We start from the raw sequence: 10247 nt of genomic DNA, 5'->3' as shown, positions 1-10247 counted from the left end.
TGGAGCCCGACTCTTAAGAGACTTGGTCTGCACCCAATGGGGTCTGCCAGAGGGTGATGGCGTCTAAATTGGCACAGGTTGAGATGGAATGCAGTCCATCCCACACTCTGCCAAATCCAAAGCAGCATCCAAAGTAAAATCGAACATGCCAAAGTCGTCAACAATATCGAGCCCAAAAGGAAGAGATGGGAGAAAAAAGAAACTATCAAAAGTAAAAGAGAAAGTGCTGACTGATTTAGTTGGATCGACAGCTGGGCACCGAGGTCCAATGGGAAGTAGTTCCCACTGTTCATTAGAGCCCAGCTGCTAATCCCTAAGCCCCCCATCCTCATCAAGGCTTCAGCATCTGGGGGGTGGTCTTGAACTGGGGCGGCGGGTTTCTCCCAGCAATGGGATTCCGTCGACTCGCCTGGACGGGCCGGAAAGATGTCCAAACTTGATCATTTAGAGGAAGTAAAAGTCGTAACAAGGTTTCCGTAGGTGAACCTGCGGAAGGATCATTACTGATGGATGGCTCGGCTGTGCTGCCCTGGGGCGCACGGAGCCAGATGGAGAGCTAGTGTGGGGCTCTAGAGGTGGTTTTTGGTGGAGGGGGAGCAGTCAGTACAAAGACGTCTCGAGGGCTGTGGAGCCACTGTCGTCCGCGTCGCCAGAGAGAAGGAAGAGGTGGCGGCGCGGTGCGGCACGCTTTAGGCGGGGTTACACCGCTGGCCGGAGACGACGTCGAGTACTACTGTCCCCGTAGTGATGACGGTCGGAGAGAGAGAGAGAGAAGCACGGCCGTCGGAGGAAGGCCAGCCACGCTGGCATGTCCGTGGCGGGCCGTGATGGAAGTCACGCTTAGCCCATGTTTTTGTAATAATTTCCAATCTGAACAACTTCTAATGGTGGATCGCTCGGCTCGTGGGTCGATGAAGACCGCAGCAAAATGCGTGTCGGCATGTGAATCGTAAGATTATGAGATGCATCGACCAGTTGAACGCACATTGCGGCGAGGGCACTGACCAGTGTCTTCGCCACTCCCGGACGAGTGTCTGTTAAGCATCCATCCTGGTGAAGGGTATTGCTGCGGCAGGCCCCGGCTGGCAGCGGCGGCGAGTGTGTGTGGCCCCCGGAGAGAAGGGGGCCGGCCGGAGGCACGCGCCGCTGGAAGGGGCGGCCGCGGCTAGCATGAGCCGTGGCGATATGGGGATGTCGGGCCGCCGCCCACTATTTCTGTGGGCTGGCGGTCCGTTCCCTCAAGTGTGAAATGTCGCCGTGTCCCTGGACTGGGCCCCGTTGCTGCTGCTGCTGTCCGGCTGGCTGTTCCCAGCTGGCGGCGGCGGCGCGGTGGCCTGGTGTCTGGGACTACGGTGGACAATCCTGCTCTAAGGTGAAGAGAAGCAGAGGCCATCCAGGGTACCTATCCTGAGTGCCTAAGCAGCGTTCGGGTCTTGTCCCGGGTCATGTTTCGTGGCTTCGTGAGAAGGAAGCAGCATCTGTTTGAGTGCCGGGCTCGCGGCCAGCTCCTCCTGCCATCTGTGTCTGTGCGAGAGCAGAAGATGGAAGGACGAAGGGCCGCCCCCCCTCTGGTGCACTCGGGCGGGTGACGAGACTGGCCTCATCCCGAGAGAGAGCAGTGGGTCGAAGAGAATCATTTTCTTGCGAGTGCTGCTGGGAGGGACCCCGTCCGTTGGTGCGAGGGAGGAAGGGAGGAAGGAAGGAAGGAAGGAACAAAGGAGAGCTGTTGTCCGGAGGACGAAGTGGGAGAGAGAGCCTTTTGATGAACGGTGCTGCGCTTGGGAGAGAGGGTGCCGTCGACACGGAGAAGCAAGCAGGTGGCGCAGCAGCAGTAGCAGCGAGTAGTAAAGCAGCTACGGCTACCGCTTCCCCTGCGCTGCCCTGGGGAGCGGTCACCGCCGGAAGGACGGAGTCCTTGCGAGAGAGGACGACGACGTTGGTCTAGCCGCTCTGCCTGCCGCTGGCTGCAGCAATCGCCTGCACTCCGAAGAATGAAGGCCGCTCTTCCGCCTCAGAATCCCAGGACGACGCCGCTATCTGATCCGGACGTCCTGCTCCGTCTGGGCCCTGGAAGGCGTGAGTTTTTGAAGACCTCGTCCGCGGGGAGACAACCCGCCAAATTTAAGCATATTAATAAGCGGAGGAAAAGAAACCAACCGGGATTCCCCGAGTAAGGGGGACTGAAAGGGGACCAGCCCAGCGCATAACCTCGCGGTCCTGTCCGGCCGTCGAGGGGTGTTGCGTTTCGGTGGATCCGTACCGCTCGAGCTGCTCACCGCCTAAGTCATTGCTTGAATGCAGCCCCGAGGAGGGTGGTAGGCCCGTGTGGCGGCGCCTGTAAAAAGGTTTTAGGCAGCTTGGGCGGAGGGGTCTTTACCGTTGAGTCGGGTTGCTTAGTACTGCAGCCCTAAGTAGGTGGTAAACTCCATCTACGGCTAAATACTACCACGAGTCCAATATTTGACAAGTACCGTGAGGGAAAGCTGAAAAGGACTCTGAAGAGAGAGTTCAAGAGGACGTGAAACCATTAGAAGCTCAAATGGGTGGAACCGTGAAGGTCGAAAGAGGGGATTCAGCTGGCAGGGTGCAGGCGGCAACCGCGGTTCAAGTTGCTTTTCAGTGAGAGGACCCGGCGACGCAGTTAGTTGCCGCGGCCCCGTGGTTGTCGTGCCGCGGCCTGCGGGCTTATTTCTCCCTCGAGTAGAGTTGTTGGCGACCCGCTGCTTAGGCTCCGAGGGGCGTTTCAGACTGATGGCGCGGGTGATGACCGACGACGGTACTGACCGGGCCCGAGCGGCGGTCACTGCAAGGAGGCCGCGGAGAGAAAAATGCGGCCTCTCGCCACCTGAGAGTGATTGGTAATCCACCCGACCCGTCTTGAAACACGGACCAAGGACTCCAACATGTGCGCGTGTCTAAGGGTGATCTAAACCCGGAGGCGAAATGAAAGTGAGCTCTGTTTTGGGCAGGCCGATCCCCTGTCTGCCGAGGCCTGTCGGGCCAGCTAGGTTGAGAGAATATCCTGGGCTGGTACCGGCAGTGCCTGGGCGGACGGCCCGCTTGGCGTAGTGCGGCCCGGGGCACGGGGGGCTCTCGGGCTCCCTCAACCTGTGGTCCGCCGCCAAGTACCTGAGAGCGCAGCCGTTGGGACCCGAAAGATGGTGAACTATGCCTGGTGAGGACGAAGCCAGAGGAAACTCTGGTGGAGGTCCGAAGCAGTTCTGAAGTGCAAATCAATTGTCAGAGCTGGGTATAGGGGCGAAAGACTAATCGAACCATCTAGTAGCTGTTTCACTCCGAAGTTTCCCTCAGGATAGCTGGCATTCGGAGAGTTGAGTTTCATCCGGTAAAGCGAATGATTAGAGGCCTTGGTGGTGCAATGCCGTCAACCTATTCTCAAACTTTAAATGGGTGAGACGTGGAGCTTGCTTGAGATGTGAAGCTCTATGATGCAAAGAATCACAGTGCCTAGTGGGCCACTTTTGGTAAGCAGAACTGGCGCTGTAGGATGAACCAAACGTACGAGTTAAGGGGCCTAAAGGAATGCTAATGTAGACACTACGAAAAGGTGTTAGTTGCTATAAACAGCAGGGCGGTGGCCATGGAAGTTGGAATCCGCTAAGGAGTGTGTAACAACTCACTTGCCGAAGCAACTAGCCCTTAAAATGGTATGGCGCTCAAGCATTCTCCCGATACTCGGCCTCCGGGGCACTGTTTTTGGCGCTGAGAGAGGCGCTATGGAAGCCCCGGCGAGTAGGAGGGTCGCAGCGGTGAGCGTCGAAGGGACTCGGCGTGAGCCAGACTGGAGCCGCCGCTGCTGCAGATCTTGGTGGTAGTAGCAAATAATCAAGAGAGCCTCGTTGGCTGATGTGGAGAAGGGTTCCATGTCAACATCAGTTGAACATGGGTGAGTCAGGCCTAAGCCCAAAGATAAAGTTCCTGTGTCCCATGTGATCCCAGGCCTCTAAACGGAGAGAATAATGTTTAGTAGGTGTCCTCTGCTGGCTGGCAGCGTGTGCCGGTGGCCGCGGGTCCAAGCGAGAGAAAGACGAAGTGAAGAGACCCGCACCGCGGCGCCCTCCACCAGCGAGGGACCGACTTGTCATTGTAATAGATACTATGAGCTGGAAGGGATGCAGTGGCGAAAGGGAATACGGTAATGATTCCGTGACCTGTGTTCGGACGGGCCCGGTGTCTGCCTTTGAGGTGGAGGCCGGGTCAAGTGTGTGACGATTCCTGGCAACGGGATCTGGCTTGTGTCCACTGGCGTCTGGTCCGGGGGAGAGTTTTCTTTTCTGTTTTAGGCCCCGTGATCCCCGGAAATCCTATGAAGCGAGAAGGGGGTGATGGTATAGCAAACCACACGGTGGCCGTAGAGCGACACAGTTCTTGTGTCGTCCCGTGCACCAACGCCAGTCCGTGAAAGATGCAAGTGAGGAAGTCACACGGGTCGGAGTCCGGGAGGGTGCGGGTGGCTGGCCCTCGTGGTCGGCGCCCCGCTCGCCCGTGGTGACCCTGTTTCGACACAGACTGTACCCATCTCCGCATCAGGTCTCCGAGGTTTGGAGCCTCTAGTCGATAGATGAATGTGGGTAAGGGAAATCGGCAATTTTGATCCGTGACTTCGGGACAAGGATTGGCTCTGAGGGTTGGGCCAGTCAGGCCTTTCCGGGAAGCGGGTGCGGGGTGTCTCGGGGGGCAGGACTGGGCGAGGTCTTGTCGGTCGGCTTCGGCTGGCCGGCGAACCGAGCTCGGACCTCGCTGACCGGGTGCCCTTCCGCGGAACGGGCAAGGTTCTGCAAAGTATAATCGCGTCGAGACTTGGGGCGGAGCGCGGCTCTCGGGCCGTGCGAGGCCCCAGACGGAGACGTGTATATATTACTCCGGCTGGCAGCCTAGCGACCAGCTCAGAACTGGCACGGACACGGGTAATCCGACTGTTTAATTAAAACAAAGCATCGCGATGGTTATGGCTGATGATGACGCGATGTGATTTCTGCCCAGTGCTCTGAATGTCAAAGTGAAGAGATTCAACCAAGCGCAGGTAAACGACGGGAGTAACTATGACTCGGCAAAGACGACGCGTTCGCTGACTCCGAGCCGCTACGAGTTATAGATTACTAGCGATCCACCTCCTTGTGGTACCTGCCGGAAACCCATTTTATGGGTCCAACGGATCGCATGGAGGACTCAACCCGCCCAGCTTCTCCTTCGGGGGGAGCTGTAGGTCGCTCCACCCCTTCCCAGGGGACAAACCGGCGATTTGGTCAACCCAACGCCAGCAGGGGTGCTCAAACTCAGAGCACTCCTGTCGCCGGTACTTCCGCTAGCGGAGTAAGTGGGCCAAACACCGTGGCCCAAGGCATGGTCGATGCCTCTATAGAATCTCACGTCTGCCCAACGTGTTTAAGGATCTTCAAGTCGTATGCAGGAAGGCGTCTGCATGAAAGACGGGCACATGCCCAAACTTACCATGAGGGACAAATTAAGCGCCTCGAAGACCGGCGCAATAAGCCCTGGTCCCTCGAAAAACCAAAGATGATGGCCAAGTTTAAAGTGTCCAACTACGGCCATCCCTTCATAAATCAAGAAATCAGCAAGTGCGTACTGTCAGGAAGATCTACTGACAGTATTAACGGTAAGAGAAAGTCCCAACAATATCGGGACTTACTCAAGGACACTATGAAGGAGAAGAAGGAGTTCCAGGAGGTACAAAATTATACTCTGCCAGTTGGGAGCAGCCAGGGGAGCCACGTGGGGGGCAAACTTGGTTGGACTTCCGATGATGAAAACTCTATGTTAGAGTTTGAAGTGGCACATAATCATGACCCCCACATCAACAAATCTATCCAGAGAATGGTCCTCCCTTGGCGGACACTTGAAAGTATCCGTACAAAGAGGAAGACCATTAAGTACAAAGAAAAGGTCGCAGCTTATGCGCGGTCAAAGACCTGTACCAGTGCAATACCTCCGCTTCGAGAGTGTCGGGTTAATTTAACCCGGACCCAAGTGGAAGGTAGTATGCTGCCGGCCGATTGTCCCAAATCGAGGGTACCATCTGAGGCCGATGCCGCATTGTCGCCCGTGTCAAAAATGAATAATGAAGGTGATACTAGAAGGAGGATAGCAGCCCTGAATAGACGTGCCCGACTATTAACAACCCCGATTTTGACTGTCGACACGGCGACAATCAGCACCACCCTTGAGGCCACAGACATTAATACCCAAAGCCAGGATGGAATGCATGAATATTATGACTCCATGGCAGGAGCCTCGTCCATCGTGGTCCCTATCCATGGAGGGTCTCCCCCGTCCAGCCCAGATGGGAGTGATGGATCTCAATCCTCCAGCGAGAGCGAAGGTAGTTCATCTGAGGACGAAGTTACGGCTGAGGAGATCAACTCGCTGAAGGACGAGATATTTGGTAGGAGACCTAATAATAACACGAACAGGATTAACAGAAGTGCCAGTCAACAACAGGATAGTGATATGCCTCGACGTATTAGGAAGACGCGAGAGTATGCAGCGACGCAGAGGGCATGGGACAAGAACCGAAGTCGCGTTGCACAGAATGCCATCCTAGGCAAAGACCCTCTGGCTAGCCCGTCCCTTCCGCCCGGGACAGTGGAGTTCTGGACCTCCCTATTCGGGAGGCCAAGCCCAGCTAGCACCATTGATTATGTGGAACCAGACCAAGTATGCACCATTTTGGACCCGATCACCGTCCAAGATGTTGAATGGTGCAAAATGAAGACCAATTTGAAAACATCGCCGGGGCCGGACGGCATAAGAGCTGCCGATTTTAGAGCGGCGGCGAACAACCAAATTGTAACTCTCTACAACAAAATCATTGACTCAAAACTTATGACCCATGATTGGGCAAAGAGTAGAACAACCCTTCCGTCCAATAACTGTGACATCCGTGGCAACACGAGGGTTGCATAAGATCTTGACAAAGCGCCTAGCGGAGCGCATCTCCTCCTCAGCTCGGCAAAAAGGGTTCAAAGCTGAGGAAGGGGTAAGTAGCAACCTTATATTACTTAAGGAATTATTAAAGGAGGCCAAAAGGAAGTCGGAGAGCCTTTATATTGCCTTTATAGACTTTAAAAAGGCCTTCGACTCCGTTGGTCACCCAGCTCTTCTGGACACCTTGAGAGCTGCTGGCCTCGACAGGAATTCAATCCAGTACCTCGCCAATTTCTATTCGAGTATCAGCACGGAGGTAGCTGGGATTGAAATTGACATTACTCGAGGCGTTATGCAGGGGGATCCTCTATCTCCCTTGCTATTCAACTTAGCCCTCGACTATGCACTTGCGAGACTCCCCGAAGGCGTAGGGGCAACGCTTAGAGGGGAGCTCATTAAGTATCTGGCGTTCGCTGATGATATTGTGGTTGTGGCACAGACGAGAGAGGGTTTAAAATCTTCGGTCACCAGATTGCTGGATGAGTCTGCTAAGCTCGGCCTTGAGCCAGGCTTAAGGAAGTGTGCCACAGCTGGTATCGTTGGTGATCGCCAAAGGAAGACCTGGTACGTAGATACCCGTCCCTTCACGTACGGAGATCAACACCTTCCGGTCACAAGTCCTGACGGCTTTTACAAATATCTTGGGGTAGACGTCGGACTGGTGGCAAACGTGAACGGGACGAAATTGATCGGCAAGGCCAAAATGGAACTGGGGAACCTCCAGACAGCGCCTCTGAAGCCTCAGCAGAAGTTTTGGGCCTTAAAAACGGTGCTGATACCACGGCTATCACACATAGCCGTCCATGGTCAATTGAAAAAGTATCACCTCAAAGGGGTTGATAATGAGATAAGGAAGTTCACCCGGATGTGCTTGCACTTGCCCGGTGATACTCCACTAGGAGCTTTCTATGCAGGTTCAGCAGCAGGGGGCCTAGGTATTTACAACTTTACCGAGGGTATCCCTAAAGCCCTGCATGATTGCTATAATCGACTAGCCAGATCTCCAGACCCTTTGGTAGCGGGAATTGCTGCTGAGTTAGCCGAACAACACCCGGCCCCCGCAAACATTGACTGGGGAGAAAGGCTATACTTGACTGTCGATGGGTGTGGTCTGAGGGAGGCGCCCTTCGGACTACGACCCAAATGGTTGGACGCTGGAAACAGTCTGTTGAAAGGGGGAACATTCTGCAATGCCCTCAAACTCAAACTGGTACTTTTAACAACCCCGGCCCGGAGTGCGAGAGGCAGACAGCAGAGCAACCGCTGCGATCTTGGTTGCAACGCCCCCGCTACCCTGCACCATATCCAACAGACGTGTCCAGCCGTTCAGCCATGGAGGATTAAGAGGCACGACTCCATCAAGTGCTTCATCAAGAAGAAGGCCATCGAAGCAGGGTACAATGTAGTGGATGAACCCCCCATCCCAACGAATCAAGGGCTCAGAAAACCAGACCTCGTTGTCTGGAACGACCGGGAGTCAATCGTTATTGACTGCCAAATCAACGCAGATGCCAACGTACGACCTCTCGACTCTTTCGATGCCGCGAAAATCGCGAAGTATAACACCACTTCCATCAAGGAGGCCGTGGAGACCTTCACGGCAACAGTAGCCTCAGTAAGGGCGATCACCGGGAACTGGCGAGGAGTACTGTCGCGAGGAACCGTCAGCTTATGCCAGAAGCTGAAGCTACGACTTGGAGACCTGGACCTGATGACTGTGAAGATTCTGGAAGGAGGACTGTCTATATACGCAAATTATATGGGCATGTCGGGCGGAGGCGACGTTTCGTAGGAGCATCGACCATGAAGATTGACCACCCTTTCGACGTTCCTCCAAGAGTACAAGAACTTCGAACTCCTGTTGAGTGGAGATATAATGCCGGAGGAAGCGCAGCTGTTCGTCGTCATCAAGTGGGTTCTGCGCTTCCTTAGCTAGCATCGTGACAGTGGATCTATCATCGAGGTAGGAAAAGAGGACTAGCCAGGGAGAGCAAGAGCGTGGTAAGACCAGGAAAATGGTGAAGTAGTGCTGCTCTCCTGCAAACGCTAGTCCGGAGAAAAAAAAAAAAAAAAAGGGGGGGGGTGGTCGGGAGCATTTAGACAGGCTTAAACCGCCATTTTCGAGTGCTTTCGTTTCCTCAATCCTTATCAACTGGTGCGGTTCCGCTTCACCAGTCCTTTGGTCAGGGATTCTGAGAGTTGCAACCGAGAGTCGGGGAGGGGGATCAATTAAGAACCTTAGGTCCCCCTTGCTAAGTTACCAGTTCCGTCCCACTGTGATCCGAGACGGGTAGGCAAGATCAGTTTACTGATAGTGACCAATCCAATGGGCCTGCAGTATGGATCTTGGGGGCCATTCAGTAGATCCAACTTGCCCAGCCAATCCCTCGGGAGAGGCTGCTGGTCATTCCACCCCTGAAGAAGGGGAAAGCCGGCGTATGGGTCAACCCTCCGCCAACGGGAGCACTCACAACCAGAGTGCCCCCGTCGCCGGCCAATTAACTAGCCGATTGGAAGGGCCGTCCAACAGTGCCCAAGGCGTGGCCGAGAGCACCGATCGGTCTCCCACCTGCCCCCATTGTGGTAAGGTGTTTAAGTCCTTCGCAGGCAGGCGTCTGCATGAGAGAAGAGCTCACGCTCTTGATTTTCACGAGGGGGCCATAAAACGCCTAGAAGACCAGCGAAATAAGCCCTGGGCCCCAGAAGAGCTCAACTTGATGGCCCAGTTCGAAGTTTCTAACTTGGGCCATCCTTTTATAAATGCAAAAATACAGGAGTGCGTATTGAATGAAAGATCAGTGAACTCTATAAGTGGCAAACGTAAGTCCAAACAATATCAGGACTTACTGAAAAATGCTAAAGGAAAGGAGGAGGAGGAGTGCAAGGTGGTAAAACCAAAAATGACTGTTGAGCCCACCGGGGCCAGTCGGGAAAGCCATGTGGGGGGCCGACTCGACTGGACCTCGGACGACGAGATCTCTATGATCAAGTTCGAGGTGGACAATAAAGATGACCACCACATAAATAAAAGTATTGTGCAGCGAGTTTTTCCTTGGCGTACGCTTGAAAGCGTACACACAAAGAGAAAGACTCTTAAATATAGACATAAGGTTGCAGCATATGCAGAGCATTTAAAAACCCTAGCAAGTGCAGTACCTCCTCCTACTCTGAGCAGAGTAAGGATGGACGGTACAAGATCAGCTGCAACCGAAAATCTCAGGGTAACATCTGTGGCAGGTGAGGGATTGGCGTATGCATCAGAAGATGTGAGTGGAGACCAA

The 10247-nt window shown here is 54.5% G+C and overlaps 1 long non-coding RNA gene and 1 other non-coding gene across 2 annotated transcripts in view; both read left to right on the top strand.

Annotated features, from left to right (window-relative positions):
- The first annotated feature begins 876 nt into the window (after positions 1-876).
- Positions 877-1036, top strand: LOC137634045 (5.8S ribosomal RNA). Its single transcript, XR_011042441.1, has one exon. It is a non-coding gene; the product is annotated as a 5.8S ribosomal RNA (ribosomal RNA).
- Positions 1037-2091: 1055 nt separating this feature from the next.
- Positions 2092-10247, top strand: part of LOC137633931 (uncharacterized) — a 217890-nt gene continuing 209734 nt past the window's right edge. The window contains exon 1 of the long non-coding RNA XR_011042357.1: positions 2092-2650. This is a non-coding gene — a long non-coding RNA (uncharacterized lncRNA). The remainder of the gene's footprint in view (positions 2651-10247) is intronic.

Source organism: Palaemon carinicauda, chromosome 43 (assembly GCF_036898095.1).
Source record: "Palaemon carinicauda isolate YSFRI2023 chromosome 43, ASM3689809v2, whole genome shotgun sequence".
NCBI classification, from domain to species: Eukaryota; Metazoa; Arthropoda; class Malacostraca; order Decapoda; family Palaemonidae; genus Palaemon; species Palaemon carinicauda.
Note: the sequence above shows the minus strand (reverse complement) of the source record. Positions and strands in the feature narration are given on the sequence as shown.